We start from the raw sequence: 19978 nt of genomic DNA, 5'->3' as shown, positions 1-19978 counted from the left end.
GACAAATACTTTTTACTTCGTCTGCCAAACCTTACCAATTTCTCCTTTTCTCTAAACTTGACAACAATAATTATTGAAGTTTGTGCCATTAGCACCTAGTGTAGAAATTTGAGCCGTATAGCTCTTGAGTTTTATAATGGCAATTATCCAAGAACTGGAGACTACACTAATTTTTGAATGAGTTGACCTGCTGTATCCGTCTGGAATATATATGGCAGTCTACCATCCACATATTCCTCGTTAAACATGCTTCAATACACAGTTAAGAAAACTGCACGTTAACAGCAAAGACAAGAATAAAATAGGTACTGACATTTGTAGGGGGAAACTCATTCTAAGCAAAGTTAAGGTTCGATTATGTTAAAATTGACAAGTTAAATAACGGCAAATTTGTATTTTATTGGTCAGTAACAGTTTATAATATCAAATAGAAAGTCATGAATTTTAAAGTATTATATAGGAACAAATTTGTAGGCAAGGAAATTTCACATGTCTTACTCTGAAATGGATTAAATTTTTACTCCATGAATTTATAGGAAACTGAAAATTTAATGGGAACTTTATAATTTAATCACTATGGTATTCTAATGTGACTAAAAGAATCCGTAAAAATGCAATGCTAATAAATTTTTCTATTACAACTCAAAAGACTTCCCCCCCAAAACTGGACAAAAAATACTGTGCAATCAAATTTAGAGATTAGCATAGTACTGGATGCGAAACTAATCATTAAATAAGCTACTAGACAATATTTGATAAAATAATAGGGTTACTGACAATCACAGACAATTTGTTTAAGTAATTTAACTTTGAAATAAAGTTAGCTTTGAACACTAGTTAAGCATTATAATATTTAACTACACTATTTTACATACTACATTGTGACCCATCTTTACTCAACCCCTAACATTTTTCCCACTTCCTTTTAAAGTTAGTTGACCAAAAATCGCTCATCGTTAAATTTGTTAAAAATTAGAACAGTAGGAAAAATGGAAAATATCTATTCTCAAAAGCATTTACACTTTTAGGCATAAAGAACACAATACCCAGAATTGCACCACTGGCAATAAAGGTTGACCCCTAACTTCGAAATAAAACCAACTTGCAATTTCATATTCCTTACAATGGTAAATAGTATCTTGAAACATTTTGATTTTCAATGCAAGTAATTGCACCCCCATCTCACTTAAAACAAATGCTTAACCAAGGCATACAATAAAAATCTACACTACCAATATTAAAACCTGCACAACAGACAATATACAAGTGGCATTAAACCCTGCACATGACAAAAAGTTTAATGAGGCTGCTCCAATGCAGGTAATTTTCAAACTATTGAAGATCAAACTACCCCTGTGTGGTTTTGCAATTAACAGAATTAGGTCAACCATGAAATTAAAAACTAATATCTCTTTAGATGCAATGCCAATATGACACCAGTTCCCTCTGGTGACAAAATGAAGGGAGTTCGGTGCCTCCAAAAAGACTCCAAAGGAGACGTCGTTGAACAACAGCGTTTAAAGACTCTGCCAGAGAGCTCCAAGCCGAACAACTTTAAGCATAGTCCCTGTACGGGACATGACTGCTCCTGGCTGATCGTCATGATGATTAGTGCCAGAGACCTGGCAATGTTCTGGGGTAGAAGAGGCAAGCCACTTTAGAGTGATTCCTTCAGTCTACAAGCCGGCAAGATGCACCATGTTGAGCGTACTTTCATAAGAATCTTCTGTTCTCCCTCGAAAACCTTAGCTGGAATACTGGAGTATTACCCACATCTTACAAGTTGGTTGCTGCCACTGCTCTGCTGATCAGCCATGTTCAAGAATGTGTGAATTTTCCATCAAGAACCCTTAAGTCTTCAACAGGTACTCTAGGTAAATAACATTGTTAGTGTTCAGAAATTTGATTTATTTAAAATTTCTAGACATTTGCAGTGACCAAGACATACATGGTAGTTTCGTTGTAAATCTAGAAAGGTGGCCTGCACTTGCCACAAATCCTTTAAACTATTTCTTCCAGGTCCTGAAGACAACCAGTTTGTTTGCGGGATCATTCCTTCCAGTTGCTCATCATGATGAAAGGCTTCCATGGTGCGTTTTGCCCGAAATGGTTTGCCTGCAGGCTAAGATCCAAAAGTTTTATTCATCTAATGCACTCTGGCCGAATCAGGATTTTCGAAAAACTGTGTGTGGCAGATTCCTCAAAAACTGTTTTCGGAGGTCCGACATCGATCTTGAGTTTACATCTGTAGACAAGAGGATTAAAACATTAAAACAATGAAAATTGGAAAAAGGTTAATGAAACTACTAACATTTCATAGTGTTCAAAGTATCATACACAGAAGTCAATGTTAACAGACCAACTTGTCAAAGAACTATAATGATTGAAAATAACTTTATTAATCCAATAGTTTCTTTTTAAGTCTTAAGGCAACCATTGAATAGTCAATTCTGCGTTGATACAGAGGTTTACAGAATCTCTTACAATGCTAATCTTATTCCAACATTACTTTATGAAGTTGAAATAAATATGGAATTTTCTTTCTAAAGTTAATATTTGCTTAGATAAATTAGCTAGCTCTGAATCCCAATAAGCTAATTTTTACCACAATGGCATCTCCGATAGCTCCTATTCTGTCCTGTCATTGGTAATGACATCTGGAACGAGAACTCGTGCAATTCTATCATCAGTTTCATAATACTGAAGTGGAGAAGGCTGGGTGGGACTAGCTAAATTATCCATACATATTAACAAATCTTATGAGTGAAAGTTCTATATTGATAAACATCACCCTAGGATAACTCATCTAGCTCATTATGCTAATTAAAAAGGAGAAAACCAGAAGAATTTCCCCTTTTTAGAGTAGGAGGCAACAGATTAATTTAAGCAATAAAATACTTAACCTAAACAATTGGCCAGATACAATGCAGACTGTAAACAGAAAAGCCAAGGCAGAATGAAGGTCTATCTTGACACTGATCTGGTGAACAATCAATAGGAAGGAGAAAGATAAGACTCGTCCAACAACATCTCCAAGGAAACAAAAGTCTATAGAATTGTACCAATTATAAGGGGCGAAAGATTGAAGAGGACTTTCATAAAATGCGGCTCTTTGGGAGTAAAAAAATAATTTGGGGTTAAAGTGAAACTTAAGCTTTAAATAAAGGTATGAAGTTTTTAGATAGAATAACTGTTTTGAAAAAACTCTTTATTTCCATTACAAATAGTTAAGATAACAACCTACAGTAAGGTTGGTTCCCCAGTGGGAACCAGGCATTTTGGGTTGGGAAAATTATAATGGTAAAACCAACCTTCCCTTTATACATTATTCTCTGCGACAAGTAAAATTATAGAACATGGGACGAGAAAAAAACTTATCGTAGAGTAAAGTATGCTTTCAATGATTTATCTACTGACATGTACCCTCCCCTTACAGACTGACATGTGGGAACCTGGGACTTTGGGTGTGCGAAAACAGGATTAACCGTGATTTAACTTTAGAGATTCTTAATAAGCCAAAGAACCTAACAAACCCATCTAACCTAACCTACTTGTTCCTAGATCACAGACCTAGAAGGGGGAAATACCCCGGAACCACCTACCCTGGTCACAAACCTTCCCAGGTCACAGCCCTAGTTAGGGAGTAAGCCACCATATACCCACCTTCCAAGGTCACACCTCCACAGGGGGCAAGACCCCGGGACCCCATTCCCAGGTTACACCACATATATCCTTACCAGAATCACTACCTTTGAGGGATAACAATGACCTTTAAAAAATTATTCACTAAACCATTAGTACCTTGATACTAACCGTGTAACTTTGCTATAGCCATCGAAAGCCATGAATGGCAGCCATTACACTTGCGTTGGGCTCCATAACACACCAAACATGTAATACAGCTACAACAGGAACAGTTGTCATAAATCTGGTGGACCATATAACTCCCTGTCACAAGCATACATAGATGCCCAAAAAATGGTAAACTTCATCATATGGTAGTGGGAGGGAAGAGGAGCTACTAACAAAAAGAAACACTAGTAATTTCATTACTAGAAAAGAAAGTAGGATTGCTTTTGTGCAGGAAGTATAAGAAGTTATTTCGCAACAAGCAATGGAAAAACTTATGAACAACGCAGATACCCGAGACTTTTAAATTTTAAACAAAAGTTTAAATAAATATTTCGGGGTAACAGGATTCTCATATAGGGTAATTATGAGATTATGAATCTCAAAATAATGTATAGAGAAGAAAAATGAGTTACCATTATAAATTCATCAGTAAATTCTCCCCACCCAAAATCCCGTTCCTACTGGGTCACTTCCATTACCGTAGGATATATTAGGGTTATATCTATTAGAGATTGAAATATATGTAATTTTCGAAGAAAACTAGTTTTCTATTTACAACAATTCCTTTATTAGTAAAAGCTTTACCAGTGTTCTATAATAATAGCGGGCTGCATAATAAATCTAGTAAATATTCAAAATATGGACATTGTCCACCGAAACTTTTTCTTTACATTTTACAAGCCATATGTATCTGCTCCTGTTCGTATGTTAGCACATTATCCTGTTGTGCAATAATCCTGCCTGCGCAATAGCCATCCTACCACTTTTTACCTTTGTAAGTTTGTCTTCCTCCTTCCTTCCCCTGCCATATGGCAAAGTATCATATTAGGCCATATTTGTATGCTTGAGAGCGACATATGCAGTTCTGTGACACTGTTTTCTTAGGAAAACATTCATTTGTAGTTGTGTTACATGTTTGTTGTGCATTATGGAGCCCAAAGTGTAATGGCTGCCATTATGGTTATATGAAAGCTAAAGCAAAGTTTCAGTGCAAGCATCATGGTACACAGCGTAGAACATTAAAAGATCAGTTATCCCTCTTAAGTTTCTTTGAGAGAAAAAAAAAAGAAAAAAGACTTGGGTATCAATCATAAGGTAAGGAATTAGGTTTACTTTAAACACTCTTTAACCCTCCAAATCTATGGGGACCCCCAGTGGAAAATAAAGGTTTATGGGTGGCCAATGAATTAAATACGTTTTAACATACAAATAATGGCACATGTAGAATTAGCAGTAAACATGGCCTCCAACTAACCTACCTAACCTGGTAGCCATATCCTTAACTAGCAGGGAGGGGGGTTACAATCCACGCTTACACAGCCATATTAAATATATGGAGAGCCTAGAACCTTTTGTGTACTTCGGTTGGAGGGTAAAGGTAGGCTGTACCTTTCAGACAATACCCAGTGCACAACGTCACGAATGAATGAGCACCAATCTTTTATGTGTAGTGAGAAATTCAAAATTAATTTAACACCAACAGTTATATAAAAGTAACAAATTAGATTCTATCTAAATGAGACTTTACAAACAAAGTTCCTTAAAAATGGACACGCAAACATTTTATCCCTTGTTTTTCAATACAACATGCCTTACGTCACAAGGAAATAGCTTTTTTGTTATCAAATTGCTATTATCACTTAAAACCGCAGGTGGGGCAAATAGTGTTATTCATTTTTAATAAAACAGTTATCTTGGCAGTACTTAATTCTTTCGATGTTAACAATAATGCAAAAGAAAACTGAAATTTAAATAATTGAGACTAACTTTGGGAGAAAATCCAGATATTGATGTCAAAGATAGTTAATGAGAAACCGCACCAGAAGTTGAAGGTTCACATTCCTCCATGGCTCTCAAAAGACTGAATTAGGTGGAAATTGTGAAAGGTGTCTTAAAATGTTTAGTTCCCCGTAAAACTCGCCTGATTGGGTATTCTAGTCACGTGATTCTAGTTAAAATGCTAGCTAGAGTAAAACGTGGATAGCCATTGGTTAAACTGACGTTAGGGCGACTTCTTCCTACGTAGAATAAAATATGTAATAATGACAATTTAAGTCTTTTAATGTACAAACGAACAAACTAAAACTCAGTCTGAAGATGAAGTGCGTGCGTTATGAATTCTAGTCACTTTCTTTCCGGTGTATAAAGTTAAATTTTGATTTTTAAACCACTTAGACCTAGCGCCACTTAAGATTTATGTAAACTAAACCTTTGACTTTCCTCTTTCTAGATAAAGTACTTATATTTGGCTTTAACTCTTCATAGTGAAAGTATTTATATATGCTAACTTTCTGGCGGAGCTATTGTATAGAATTAACATAATCATAAATGAATGACAAACAACCAGTAATTAACAATTTAAGCAACAAATTAAACTAAAGTAAATTTATCTGACTTTACGTCTTTCCAACAGTTTTTGCTTCTATGTGGCCTACTTCGCTTGCAAATAAAATATCTCACATACCTATGTTCTGACAAGTAGTAAGCCTACATTTTAAACTGTGCTCACGCCCTGTGGGTCATTTCGGACTAATTTTTTAAACTTTCACATGAGCAACAACAGCTATACACCGGAGAACGATATAATCAATTACAGATGAAATTGCTCTAAATTTTGAAAGATTGTCACAACCTCAAATTTTTATATGATGGTAAAATTTAAACTGAAAAATACCAAACTAGCCAGCACTCTTCCATTTATAGCAAATTAATTTCACTAGACATTTCAGTATCATTAACTGGGAAAAGTAAAATCCTAATCATTATGAAGTAAGATGTAAATGCCGCTGCCAATAGGAAATAAATGTATTTTGTAATCTTTGTAGAAAAGCTTAGAATACTCTGCAGATAAATATCCCACCTAGTTCATGTCGACCATACTTTGGGAAGAAGCTCTTCACATCCCTCCACCTTCCTATTTTGTGTGCAAGTCGCAAGATTCAAAAAATTTAGGAAGAGTAATTGACTTGCAAGACCTGGTACATTAACTCCATATAATTATACCCTTCCAGCAGTTACTTTAGATTGTCATACCAGGCTCAAACTTCTGTATAATGGGCAGCAATATTTCAGCTGACCTAACTTCCACTGGCACTAGTGTGCTTTCAACCGTCCTTTACTTCCACTGCAAATAAGCCATTCTACAGTTTTGGACCACCCCCATTCCCGACGGACAGGTAGAAACCTGGGACTTTGGGTGTGCACAATTAGGACAAGGTGATTAACATTTTAGATTTGTGCATAGTTTCATGTGTGACTAGAGTTTATAGTTCCTGTGCACAAGCGCTCCTACTTACTGCCCCAAAAGTTTATAGTTTTGCACTTACGTCCTACCCCTACCATATGACAGTTTCCCATATTTGGTCCCGTAAATCAAAAGATTTTTCGTTGTCTTTACATTTTATCTAAGATCATTTAATTTAATGGCAAATCTAAGTAGTCTTTTACTTTCCATGGAAGGGTCAAATGCGCAAATATTTTAGATTATTAGATTAAGGGCACTTATGATTTAAAATTTGATCATAGGATACACCTAAATTCTTACAAACTTCCTATTTTTCGACTACTCATAAGGCCTAAATTTTTAGACAGCAGCATACCTACTGAAAAATGCTATTTTAGAGTGGGTAAGCCTAAGAATTAGCAAGCTAGAACTGCAAATTCACAGATCTCAACCTATATTAAAATTTTATTTTACAGAAACTAAGTATAAATCTGACTAAAAATTTAAAAACCTGCATTATCTGTGAAATATTTTTTTTTCGGGTTATGTCAACTAAAGGAGTTTAAGAGATTTCAATTAGATTTTTAAGGAATGCACAAAATTTTAAGATTAGTGAAAAAGCTAATTTAGGTTAGGGCAGAACTAGAATCTGTCCAGTCAATAAATAGTTTTATTATAGAACAGTCCAATATTAGGACATTGGAACTTGCGTAATTAAGTAGATCTTTGCAAGTACACTATTTTGAATCCCATATAGTGCCGGCAAAAAACCTCTATTAAAGTTTGACTTTAATAAAATTCCCGTTTTGCTTCTTTTGTCATCAGTAAGGCCATAGGAGCTGGTATTATAGAACATAGGAAAAGCCTTACTAATAAATAAATAGGGTTATATATAGAAAAGTTCTACGAAAATTACTTATTTCCATATCAAATAAATTAGGTAATCTATACCCTAACATGTCCTACGGTAATGGGGGCCACCCAGTGGGAACTGGGATTTATGGGAGCAGAAAATTTACTGGCAAATTTAAATGGTAAATCTAAACTTAATTTCTCTATACATTCAGAGGAACAAATCCCACGAAAAAGTCACCAAAATATGGGGATCCTCTTTCCCTGATATATTTCACACATGCATACATTTTATAAGTCAGACTAATCTGCTCATGTTTGTGCATTTGTGCATGACTACTTTGTGCAATGACTACCTTTTACTTTCTGTACCTCTACTTCCCTGCGCACAAGCCCTCTTTCCTTTCCAATGTAATTACTCCTCTTAGGTAAATAGTAAGTAGCCTGCTCCTCCTTCGTAGCCCCTACCAAATTACTAAGTTTACCATATTTGAGCATTTACGTATGCTCGAGTGTGAATTAGTTCCGAGACTATTTTTTTTTCTTAGAACAAGTCCTCAATTCCTTTATAGCTATGTTGTGCGTGAGTTATGGAGCCCAACGTAACAGTGATGACATTATGCTATTGCCAAGTATCACTGAGTATCACCGTACGCTTGGCATAGTGAATAATCTTAAAATTACTATAGTTATCCCTCAAAAGGTTATAGTAAATATAGGAAAATAGGACACCTAAGGCTACAGTAAATGATATGCTTTCAACGAACTTTCCTTATTTCCACTGCAAATAAGTCTTACTACCTTTCCCGGCCACCCCCTTCCAGAAGGAAAGGTGGGAACTTCAGGATTTTGGGTGTACGAAAACAAGACAATGATCAGTTAAAAATTGTAAGAGGGTACAGAACATAAAAAACCACCTAACCTAACCTAGGAGCTCATATCAACCTCTAGCCGGCAGGCAAGGTCCCCAGGCTCCCCCTTCTCAGGTCACAATAGTAAAGTTTGTCCTATGTAACACCAAATATTCAATGATGGTACTTTGCTCATCCTTTCACTATAGGCGGTCCTGTTTATCCTACAAATATCTCCACAGCACTTGCAACACATGTCCTTAAAAATTAAGACTGAGCATATTCAACCACTAGTTTAATACCACCAATAGAAAAATAATTTTCATAACCGACATTGCACTGGACAATCCATAGGAAATGTGTTTTTATCAATTAAACCCAAAAGGGTCAGCCGCTGCCTTTGCCATAGCTATAACAGAACGAAATGCCAGGTTTCCTTCATTATTCTAAGTATTTGGTCAGACACATACCTGTGGATGTTAAGGTAATTTCATTACTCCACTGAAATCCCAGTAAAACTTTTCAACTTAGTTCGCAATTGGTTATGAAACAATTAAGCCAATGATGTCACACCTATCGGGTAATAAACTAACGAACTGCTCGTGTACTAAAAGTGAGAGGGCTCATTAAAAGTAACATTACCGTAAAGGAAAAGTCTACAATAAAGATTATGTAAAAACGACCTAATTTAACACCTCGTTCAATCAAAAACTACCAAGTAGCTTTCCAAGTGCTCTATGTAGGCGATTATTTTTTTTTTTATAGAGTGGCATTCTTCTGAATTTTACCGAGGACCCCCATATTTTGGGCAATGTTACAGGATTTATTATGAGTCAAGGAAAAAATAAAAAATTCATTAGATTCGCCAGTAAATTTTCCCCACCCAAACCTACTGGTTCCCACTCAATTGCCGTAAAATATATTAGGGTATATCTTATTAGCTATTTGAGAGGGAAATTAAAGAAATTTTCGATAAAAAACTAAAACATACCCCATTTTTCATTAGTAAAGTTGGTCCTGTGATTGGCTTGACTAAATTCCCAAGTGTGATTCTGGTAAGGATTTATTTGCGATTAACTTTAATAAAAGGATTTAAGATTTACTTTTAGTTTGACCTGGGAAAAGGGGGGGGGGGTGCGTTGGGGCTTAGTAACCGGCTAGGTCTGCGCCCAAAGAAATACTAGGTTAGATGGATTTGTTAGGTTCCGATGCCTTTTACAACACACTGAAATTATATAATCAAGTTTGTCCCGTTTTTGCACACTCAAATTCCCAGGTACCCACCTGTGTCAGTCGGGAAGGGGGGTCCAAAACGGTAGAACTGCTTGTTAAATACGTTGAAAGCACTATTAACTGTAGGAAAAGGAGTTTCTTATTCGAAATACAGTGTTACACAATTTTACCCGAGAATATTTAATAGTGTTATGGCAGAGCAAAAATCAATACATTACCTCACGTATGGTATTTGTAATAACTCAAACCGTTATGAACTACCCCATGGAAAATGGGATACAAAATCAATCTCAACACGTCCGGAAATATGACAAGCAAAAAATTCAGTGTTTATACCATGTTACCTAACCGTCACTCTACTTTTATAACTAATTTATTGATAATTTGTGTTTGGGTTACAGATTCCATTAATTTTCAAGTTATCTATTCTCACCCAAAACCCCAATTCCCCACTGTGAAATAAGATTATTTTAGTTTTTAAGTGGAACCCTTCACCACAAACTGAATAATTGCACCAGAATGGTAAAATTCGACGAAAACTATACAATTTACAATATTAGCGACAATAAAAATTTTAATTAATATGAAACATTAATTTAGAATAAAATAAATGTTTAGATGGGGTATCAAAGTTTGGCTGAAACAAATTTTGACCGGAATTCCTCAAATACAACGAATCCGAAGACAACCAATCAAGAGCCAATCTTGAGTGGCATCTAAATCCTTTATCACAGCAGAGACAAATCTATTAAAGCAAATTAAATAAAGGAAGCTTAAACATCTATCATGGGAGCCCACACAACCCCACTTCGCCCGCCCCCCCAAAAAAAAGGACGAAAAAAAGGGCGCACAAACAATAATTAGTTGCCAGGTCAACCATATTACTAACTCCTCAAAGGAGCCGAGCAGAAAGCACTAACCAATGCCGAACGACTTCTCAGTATTGCCGGCCAAAGTCTCAAACAACAAGAAAAAATATATCAGACTTTCACCAACACTAGTATCTTTGGCCCTATTTTAATATTAATAACCCTGAAACTTCTAAAATTTGCTAATTATTCTTCGCCATAAAATTAAGATTACGAAATTTAATAAACTACAGACGACATAACACACAATAATCCAGAACACTTACAACACTCACCGTTGTAGATTCATTGTCCAACGACTTAGGCTATGACACTTCAATAAAACTAAACTCATAGCTAAAAATGTCTTCAATCTAGCCTTCACCCCTGACGTAGCAAGGATAACAAAACAACGAAGCAGACATCCCTAGTTGAGGGCTTGCTTTAGTGTCCTTGTATAATCAGTGGCGCCATCTACATTCAAATATCAAAACCACTCGTCTTTGATGACATGTGATATTACCTCTCAAGAAACCGTTGTAAAATATAATTTTTCTTCGCTTTACAATTTCATAAAACTTAACATTGCAAGAAATAGACAAGTTTGGTCACTGCGTAGATAAAATATGCAATAATCATAGTTGAATAAACTTTAACTAAAAAACCAACAGCTATTGGTTCATCTCTTTCTTTCTTTGAAATTATTTCATAACTTTGCAATATACTTTGCAAGTCTTGAGAAACAGATTTGTCGTTATAGTCTTGGTTTATTTTATTTTTTATTTGTCATTTATCGAAGATCACGAGAGAGAGAGAGAGAGAGAGAGAGAGAGAGAGAGAGAGAGAGAGAGAGAGAGAGAGAGAGAGAGAGAGAGAGAGAATTAATATCGCAATATCCTTTTCCGCCACATAATATCCTTCATAAAAATCCAAATTATACAAAGTTACATTCATGCTGAGGCAATTGTTTTGATGCTTGGATGAAAGAGAAAATACAAAGAGAAATATTACAAAACATCCACAATATTATTACTTTGAAATATTGAAGTAATCTTGGTACCCAAAAATGTATTATATTGCCTGCATTATTCTAAGATTATGATTTTAAAACACGTTCTTACTGTAAAGGTATTGTGGCAAATTGTATGAATTAATGCAGATAAAGATATGTTCTTTAACTTATAAAGCTTTACACTGTTAGAAAAAACAACTTAATTTTAATCGGAAATTATCCTCAAAAGTAAACTGTTTTCAACTGTATTTCAGTAAAATACAGGCGACTGTAATTTTTACTTACTTTGTTATTATCTTTTACTGGTTGGTAACCGTAATATCACATCTTTGCGTCAATATATCCGTTTTTAAAACGGTAAAAATCATGGAATAAATGTTGCTAGACATTTGCCGTTTTTTTTTAATGCAAAATTTTAACAGTGCATGAACTGAATTATGAATGATAGTTACAAAGAACTGCTACACATCATGCAGTCAACGAATCGTGTCGACACGAACAAATTATTGGAGCCAAGATGCACCTCTACCCGAAAAGCGACTGATATTAAGGCTTTCAAGAAGCAGAAGACTTTCTTGGTAAGTATTCTGATAATGTGGATTTGACGATTAACGCGGAATATATTCTGTGAGACTCTAAGCCCCCAAGGCTGTATACCACAACCAGATAATGTAGTCATGTAGGGCACAGAGTTTCTATGCTTGATAGAACCAGGAAAACAGCCCTTAAAGTTTTAAATAAGAAATGTTTTGATCAGTCACTATCTTTCACCAGACCCGGAATTATTGTAACCTCTTTTTATTTGAATCATAGCCAGCTGATACTTTGAGCACTTCCTCGATTGCGTGGTAGGAGTAAGCGGGTTTTTAAAAGAACGTTTTTTAATGGATACTACGAATCAAGTGTGTAAGTATCTGGCTTAAGGTTATCCAACGTAACCTTGAAGGTCCTAAATTTCCATGTTTATTTGCTTTACTGCTGATTAAAGAATACATTTTTCAAAAGTTTTCTTTATTTTCTATTGTATTTCCCTCTAAACAACCAAAATATTTTCTCTATTCATTGTAAAGTGAATATAGCATATTTTTTTTTTTTTTAGAAAATTTGTTTCATATAATTTTCTCTAAATATTTGTAAAGCAAGGTGATTTTGTGTAAAAAAAAAAAACATTCATTAAAGTGACTATTATTCCTCAATAATTCCACGATAAATAGGTGTCGTAAGATATAAAACTACTCGTTAGTTATAATGGACTTTACTCTTACGTTATACAGAAATGTTATCTTCTTCTATTAGCGTGCTTTTTCCCATTCGTATGGGGTAATACGGTTGCCTTCTTTTGAAGTACTTTGCTTTGGCTTTGTGGTGGACCGTAGGCCCGACCAGCTGCTTGTAAGGAAAATATCAATTTCTTAACTTTGACACAAAAAGTATCCTATAATGTATAATTATAAGGTTTAAGATAAAAATTGATAACAAACGAAACACATTTCTGGCCCGAGAGAGAGAGAGAGAGAGAGAGAGAGAGAGAGAGAGAGAGAGAGAGAGAGAGAGAGAGACGTAATATAAATTTAGTTCTTTAGACATAAAGTTTGTTTGTCCTGCCATTCCACCTTGCATGTGACTGTCCCTATGAACTGGATAATTCATGCTTTGGGTATTTCACGGGCTTGGAAATAGAGACTGCACACGTAAGAACAGGACATACTTCCTAGAATGTCAATAAATGGAAATAATGCCAGTAGGCTAATTTTTACTCGTGAAAACAATGAACAATGCTAATATGAAACATATAAGACATGAAGATGGTTATTTTTCCTTCATTAGGAAATATACATTTATAATTCTTTGTACAAATGATATTCGATGAAAAAAGGAATACAAGAAAATTCGTCGTGTGTCAACAACTTGTGTTACTGGTAAAAGGTTTTGGTGACGTGGGTGGAAGTCAGAGGCAGAAAACCATAATGGTTGAATAATGCTACGTTGTACTTTCTGTGTGATTTGAACTCGTATGCCACATAGAAATACGCATAAATAACCTTATATAATCATGAATAATGACTAGAATCGCAAGTATTTTGGTCGGTGGTGGGATGTTTGGATCCCTAGTTTCTAAGCTGTGGGTGTCAAGGGGGTTTGAGTAATGCCAAAGGTAGGGAATGTTGCCACTGGTTAGAGAGAGTGGGGGAATTCTACATGGTAACATAAAAAAAAAAACAGACTAAATAACTCTTACACCCTCAGGAATAAAGATCAGAATCCCAAACACTTCGTCGGTAGGCTGCAGATGGGCGGAGGGGGTGCTAATTATCATGGAGGGAGGGGGGAGATTTATTTAGGGAAATTTCCTGAGTGAACGGTGTGATATACAACCATGTGCTGTACTCATTTGCACGATATGAGGGAATTTAACTTCCATGTGGTTTATATTTATAAATGACGACTCCATGACGTCATCATGCGTATCACAGAACATATTTTGACATCAAACGACGTCATTGTTGCGAAGGGGTTAATGTTGTGGTGCAACTTCAGTTCTAATTTATAGGAGGATTTAGGAAGATGGCAGATGTAAATTGATGGAACACAATTAATGCATACACACCAATCTATGGTTGTGCTTACAAAATCAAGCCCATCCTTTTTTCATTTCCTCTGTCCCCAGACTTCATTAAAATCATTCCTCATATGGCAATATACCATTTTCCATTTAAGACAGAAGAAAATTACAACATATTATTGCTTCAATCAAATAAGCAAGTGTTTAGTAGTTCATTTTTTGATAAAATTAAATAATAATATTGAATTCCAGACAATGTAAACTGCAAGTGATTTCAAGGAAATTGCATGAAATATTTTAAGCCCAATGCTGTTTAGGCTGAAATGAAATAAAAACAACAATGTTGGCTCCTTAATAATCAATTGTCAATAAATAACTGGTTAAGCTGCTCTATTTACTCAATTATGCATCCAAGTTTAACGCAGTCCATTAAATACTAATGTACAGTATTTGGAGCTGTATATATCTCGTATTCGAAAATGCTAACGAGGTCTACAAAGGATTACATACCTTAGGATCTGAAATCTCATTCAAACTCCATATCCAAAAAACAAAATCTCTGAGATCCTACAAACAAAACAGGGTAGGCATTGTGAAAGCAAATCAGAAATAAAACTGCATATTTGAAGAATGGGTTCATTAGCAGAGAACTGAAACAACTACCTTATCTGCCCTCTTTGGAGTAGACTTAACTGTTCCTCCTTTACTTAAACCAGATGGCTCTGTCACTCACTATCCAAAGGAAAATTCAATCCTTTTGTCTGATGTGTTCGACAATAAGCAGAACAACGAGCAACTCGATCTTCCTCATTTCTGTTTTCCTGAGGCTAAACTAACTAGTTTTTTTTTTTTTTGGGTCTCGTGAAATTAAAACACTTTTGATGGACCATGATGCTTATGGAGGGGTACACCCAAATGAAATTTTTCCATTGTTTTTATAAAGATCACAGATTTTTAGCTCTTACATTGTCTGTTATTTTCCACAAGTTAGCAAGAGGATGTTTATTTAGCTCTTGCTGGAGAATTGGTAATGTTACTCCATTAGGTAAATGTGTTTGTGTTAGCTCTAATCCTGCTGACTGCCGCCCAATTTCCATACCATATCTAAAGTTTTTGAAAGTCTTTTGCCTAAACGTTTAAATAATAATGTTGAAGGTAATAATCTGTTTCCCAGTTTCCCTGGAACATGTGATACCTTCTTACAATTTCTAATGCTGTACAGAAATCCCTTGATTGTGGTCTGGAAGTTCGTATGACTGGCATTGAATTTTTGAGCTGCCTCTGACCTTTTTATTCACGAGGATCTTGTTTTCAAACTAAACCAGCTGGGGGAAGGTGTGTCTTTTCATTGTCATTTGCATCAGTATTGAATTTTTGAGTAATAGATTGCAGAGTTGTTGTTGATGGGCACCATAGTGAGCATAGGAATGTGTTATCTGATGTTCCTTAGGGTACTGTTCTTAGCCCATTACTTTTCATACTATATACTGTACATATGATGTGTGGTTTGGCTTAGAAAACAAGCTTGTTGCATAAGCAGATGATGCTACTCTCTTTGCCTCAATTCAATCTTCTAATTGTAGATAAGGGATTGTTGAATCCATTAATAGAGATCTAGCTAAAATTAGTGTATGGTGCATATTAAAGGGCATGAAGCTGAATCCCAACAAAACTCAAAGTATGATTGTAAGTAGGTCGAGGGCAGTGACTCCTCATTTAGATATCTACATTGACAAGGTTTCTTAACTATGTAAAACCTCTTTAGAATTTTAGGTGTGATTCTTGATTACAAATTTACTTTTGATGAACGCATTGGGTATGATCAATTTATTCTAAAGGAATGCTTTAATTTTATTCTACCTTATTTCAAGCATTATTCTCCTGTCTGGTCTTAGTTGCTGATTCTCATCTTAATTTGTTGTATAAATATTTCTTGTCTATTAGGTTTCTTATTCCTGATATTCATATTAATCTCCAGCACTATCCTTCAGTTAGTTCTTTATGTATGTTGCATAAGATTTTTCACAATTGTGACCATCCTTTACATTCAGATCTTCCCAGACATTACAATCTTGTACACTTAGATTCAAAAGTCCGCCGACACTCAGGGAGAATCGCTCGTCAGAGGTCTCTAGTGTTACCATGACAAAACAAATAAAGAGTTGCATTTCTCACTACTTCTTAGGATATAGGCGGAGCCTTGTCCAAGCTCAGCGAACGCTGGAAAATATTACAAATCTTGTTGCCATATTTTATGCTGTGGTATCATTTGACATCTCAACTATACGATACAAATACACAAAACACACACACATTATATATATATATATATATATATATATATATATATATATATATATATATATCTAGAATCTGTATAAGCATGTAGAAATTAATGGATTGGCATAACAACAATCCCTTCCGTTAACAGCTATATTAAATTTAGATTGTTCGGAGATCTGACATTAGTCTTGTTCCAGTATCATTTATGGCTCGATGCTGTAAAGTATTCATAAAAACGCCATAAATGAGTTATACGAGCCTTGAGGACATTCACAGAGAGAGAGAGAGAGAGAGAGAGAGAGAGAGAGAGAGAGAGAGAGAGAGAGAGAGAGAGAGAGAGAGAGAGAGATTACAGTAGTGAATGTAGTAATTGGTCACCATATAAATTGATTTCTAGACATTCATGCATATCAGGAGAAATTTTCGCTTGATATTGCAATGTTTCCAATAAAAGTTATTGTATTATGCTTCCAAAAACTTAGTTTTAGAATGCTAAATTGATTGCTAAAGACTTTCATAGGCCTTTAGATATTCATAGATAGGAACATTTTGGAATACATAAGGATACTTTACTGTAAAATATTTCCCACGTCATCCAGATTCAAGGGGATGTGCCATCTCAGTCTTTAGTTCGCAACCCACTTGCCCTTTATTCATAAAAGTTTTTACTTTTCCTTTTCCGCCCGTATTTGTGGCTAAGAACGGTTGGCATTGACATTTAAATTAGAATTTTAAATATATGCTGTAAAATATTTGCTGTGTTGCTGATTCGATCTTTATTACAAGAGCTTTAATTTGCTTGATAATTATTACTATGGCCCTATGAAAAAATTGGAGATAGTTATCATCGAGTAGAGATAACGGGATTATTTTGTTGGACTTGAATGCTCATCCACATAATGGTAGATTTCGGAAAAATAATAGCTGTAATAAGAGAGTCGTTGTTTTATGACTGTTTGAAGGATTCGTTAGAAAGAATCCTTATACCAACATTTGTCCGTCTCGAAGTTATACTATTTAGTTACTATAGATCATTATGTTCTGTAGTCCTCCACATACCACATGTTTTCCAATTAATTTTCTCATTACGCAAGTACTCTGTAGGACAATTTACCCGTTTGCTTTAAAATCAACCAAGATATTTTCGTTAACTGGAATAATTATAAAGGAATGTGATTGAAATTGTATAAAGAAGTGAGTGAAATAGTGCTCAAAATGCCTTATTTTCTAATCCAGCTAAGGAATATCTCGTCTTGGCTAAAGACAAATTTCGAAAGGTTCCAGGTTGGAATGGTCAAGTGAAGGTGTTTCTTTCTGCCGCTCAGGAGAGATTTCTTTTCTGGAGGGATAGTGAGAGACTAGGAACTAAAATTGACGGCCTCAGACGAATTCTGGCCAAAAAGGCAAATTTTTCTTAAAAATGCCGAGGATGTTTAATAAACGAATGAATAAAGAATGAATGAAAGGAACACAAATAGGAAATTGATCATGGAGACTTACGCCTATTTGAATCACGATTATTAGAAGGCAGCGTGATCAAGCTGCGTAATTTTCTGAAGATAAAGCTACTAGTAATTACATAATCACTGATAACTTACAGCCAAAGTATTAGTGTAGGAAATCATTTTGTGCTCATGCCACCTGCGCTTATATTTTTGGGGAAAATTAGAAAATATGTTACGGGAAAATTAGTATTTCTTACTTTCATTAGAAAATCTAAAAAGAATATGTCGTTCTGAGAACAAGAGACTTTTTTATATGATTTATCAATAAAGCAAATTTCTGAAGGGTTTTGCTAGAATGTAATAGTGGTCTCTTTTACCGCAATACAATTCCTTTTCGATTCAATAAACTAAATTCTGATTGTATTCAAAGAGCTACGCAGTCATCAGTATTTACTGTTTCCATCACAGATTATTTATTATGCAAAGTTAATAGTTAACTTTGGTTACTAATCAACCTTAGAACAACAACGGCTATTTATTCGGTTGCTACCAGCTACTACAAATGAACTAATAATGAATTAGGTTAGATATATTTCATGGAACATTAACGGTTATCAAATTAGATTGAGGCAATGATACAATATTTGACAAATTATATAAAAAAATTTTAACCTCTTTCCACAACCTCTAAAATACAAATGACTTCCTTGTTTCCTCAAATTCTTCAATGTCGGACTGCCCGGAGGAGGAGTAATCCCCCCCCCACTTTACCTACCTACCTACCCTTAACCCCCCCCCCCCCCCTTCCCACCTACCCATCCATTGAAAGTGTCTACTGGGCTCCTCAAAAGAATAGTAAAAATAATTATATATATATATATATATATATATATATATATATATATATATATATATATATATATATATATGTATATGTGTGTGTGTGTGTCTGTGTATGTGTGTTTTTTGTGTATTTGTAGTGAATACTTGAGGGACAAATGATACTACAGTATAAAATATGGCAAATCGATTTGTAATATTTTTAAGCGTTCGCTGAGGTTGGACAAGTCTCCGCCCATTTCCTTGAAGGTAGTAAGAAGACCAACTCTTTCTTTGTTTTGTCATGGTAACACTAGAGACCTCTGACGACCGATTCCCCTAGAGTGTCGGCGGACTTTTGAATCTAAGTGTACGTAGCAATAGGTATGCTGTTAATTGTAAGTCTTGTTGTAAGTCTTGTCTTCTCCATTATAAGGCTCAGCACCACACAATATTCTATAAGTTTTATTCTAGTGTAGTTGAATCGAAGGAACTTCAGAAGTTCAAACTTACAGTAAATTTTTTATGATGAACAAGCTGACAACGGTCTCTCTTCATAGTTTAAGTGTATATGGAACAGATCTGTTTTAACGTTGTTAATAATAATAATAATAATAATAATAATAATAATAATAATAATAATAATAATGATAATAAAAGTTTTATTGGCTTTTGTTTAAAAGAGGGTCTAGTCCCAAAATAATAATAATAATAATAATAATAATAATAATAATAATAATAATAATAATAATAATAATAATAATACCAAAATTATTTTTTTTGGGGGGGGGAAGAAATAAAAATTGAATAAAAGAATTTCCTCTCTTATTACATATAATTATTATCTATTGCAATCACTTCATAGATAAAATGACACCATCTCATGACATTTTTTCATGGATATGAAACAATAAAAACATATATAAGTACCTGTATACGTAATAAACTATAACAAATAGGAAAAAAAAAATATTTTAGTTGAATACCAGAGTACAAG

General features: G+C 34.7%; 1 long non-coding RNA gene across 2 annotated transcripts; it reads right to left on the bottom strand.

The window, feature by feature from the left end:
- Positions 1 to 379: 379 nt before the first annotated feature.
- LOC137642198 (uncharacterized) lies at positions 380 to 11209 on the bottom strand. 2 transcript variants are annotated; one of them, XR_011044684.1, is made up of 2 exons: positions 11156 to 11209; positions 380 to 2245 (listed from the first exon to the last, which is right to left on the bottom strand). It is a non-coding gene; the product is annotated as an uncharacterized lncRNA (long non-coding RNA). The 2 variants fall into 2 exon arrangements; XR_011044685.1 differs by having other exon boundaries at positions 11147 to 11205.
- Positions 11210 to 19978: the final 8769 nt, after the last annotated feature.

Source organism: Palaemon carinicauda, chromosome 6, assembly GCF_036898095.1.
Source record: "Palaemon carinicauda isolate YSFRI2023 chromosome 6, ASM3689809v2, whole genome shotgun sequence".
NCBI lineage: Eukaryota > Metazoa > Arthropoda > Malacostraca > Decapoda > Palaemonidae > Palaemon > Palaemon carinicauda.
The sequence above is the reverse complement of the archived record's forward strand: the minus strand, read 5'-3'. Positions and strand labels throughout refer to the sequence as shown.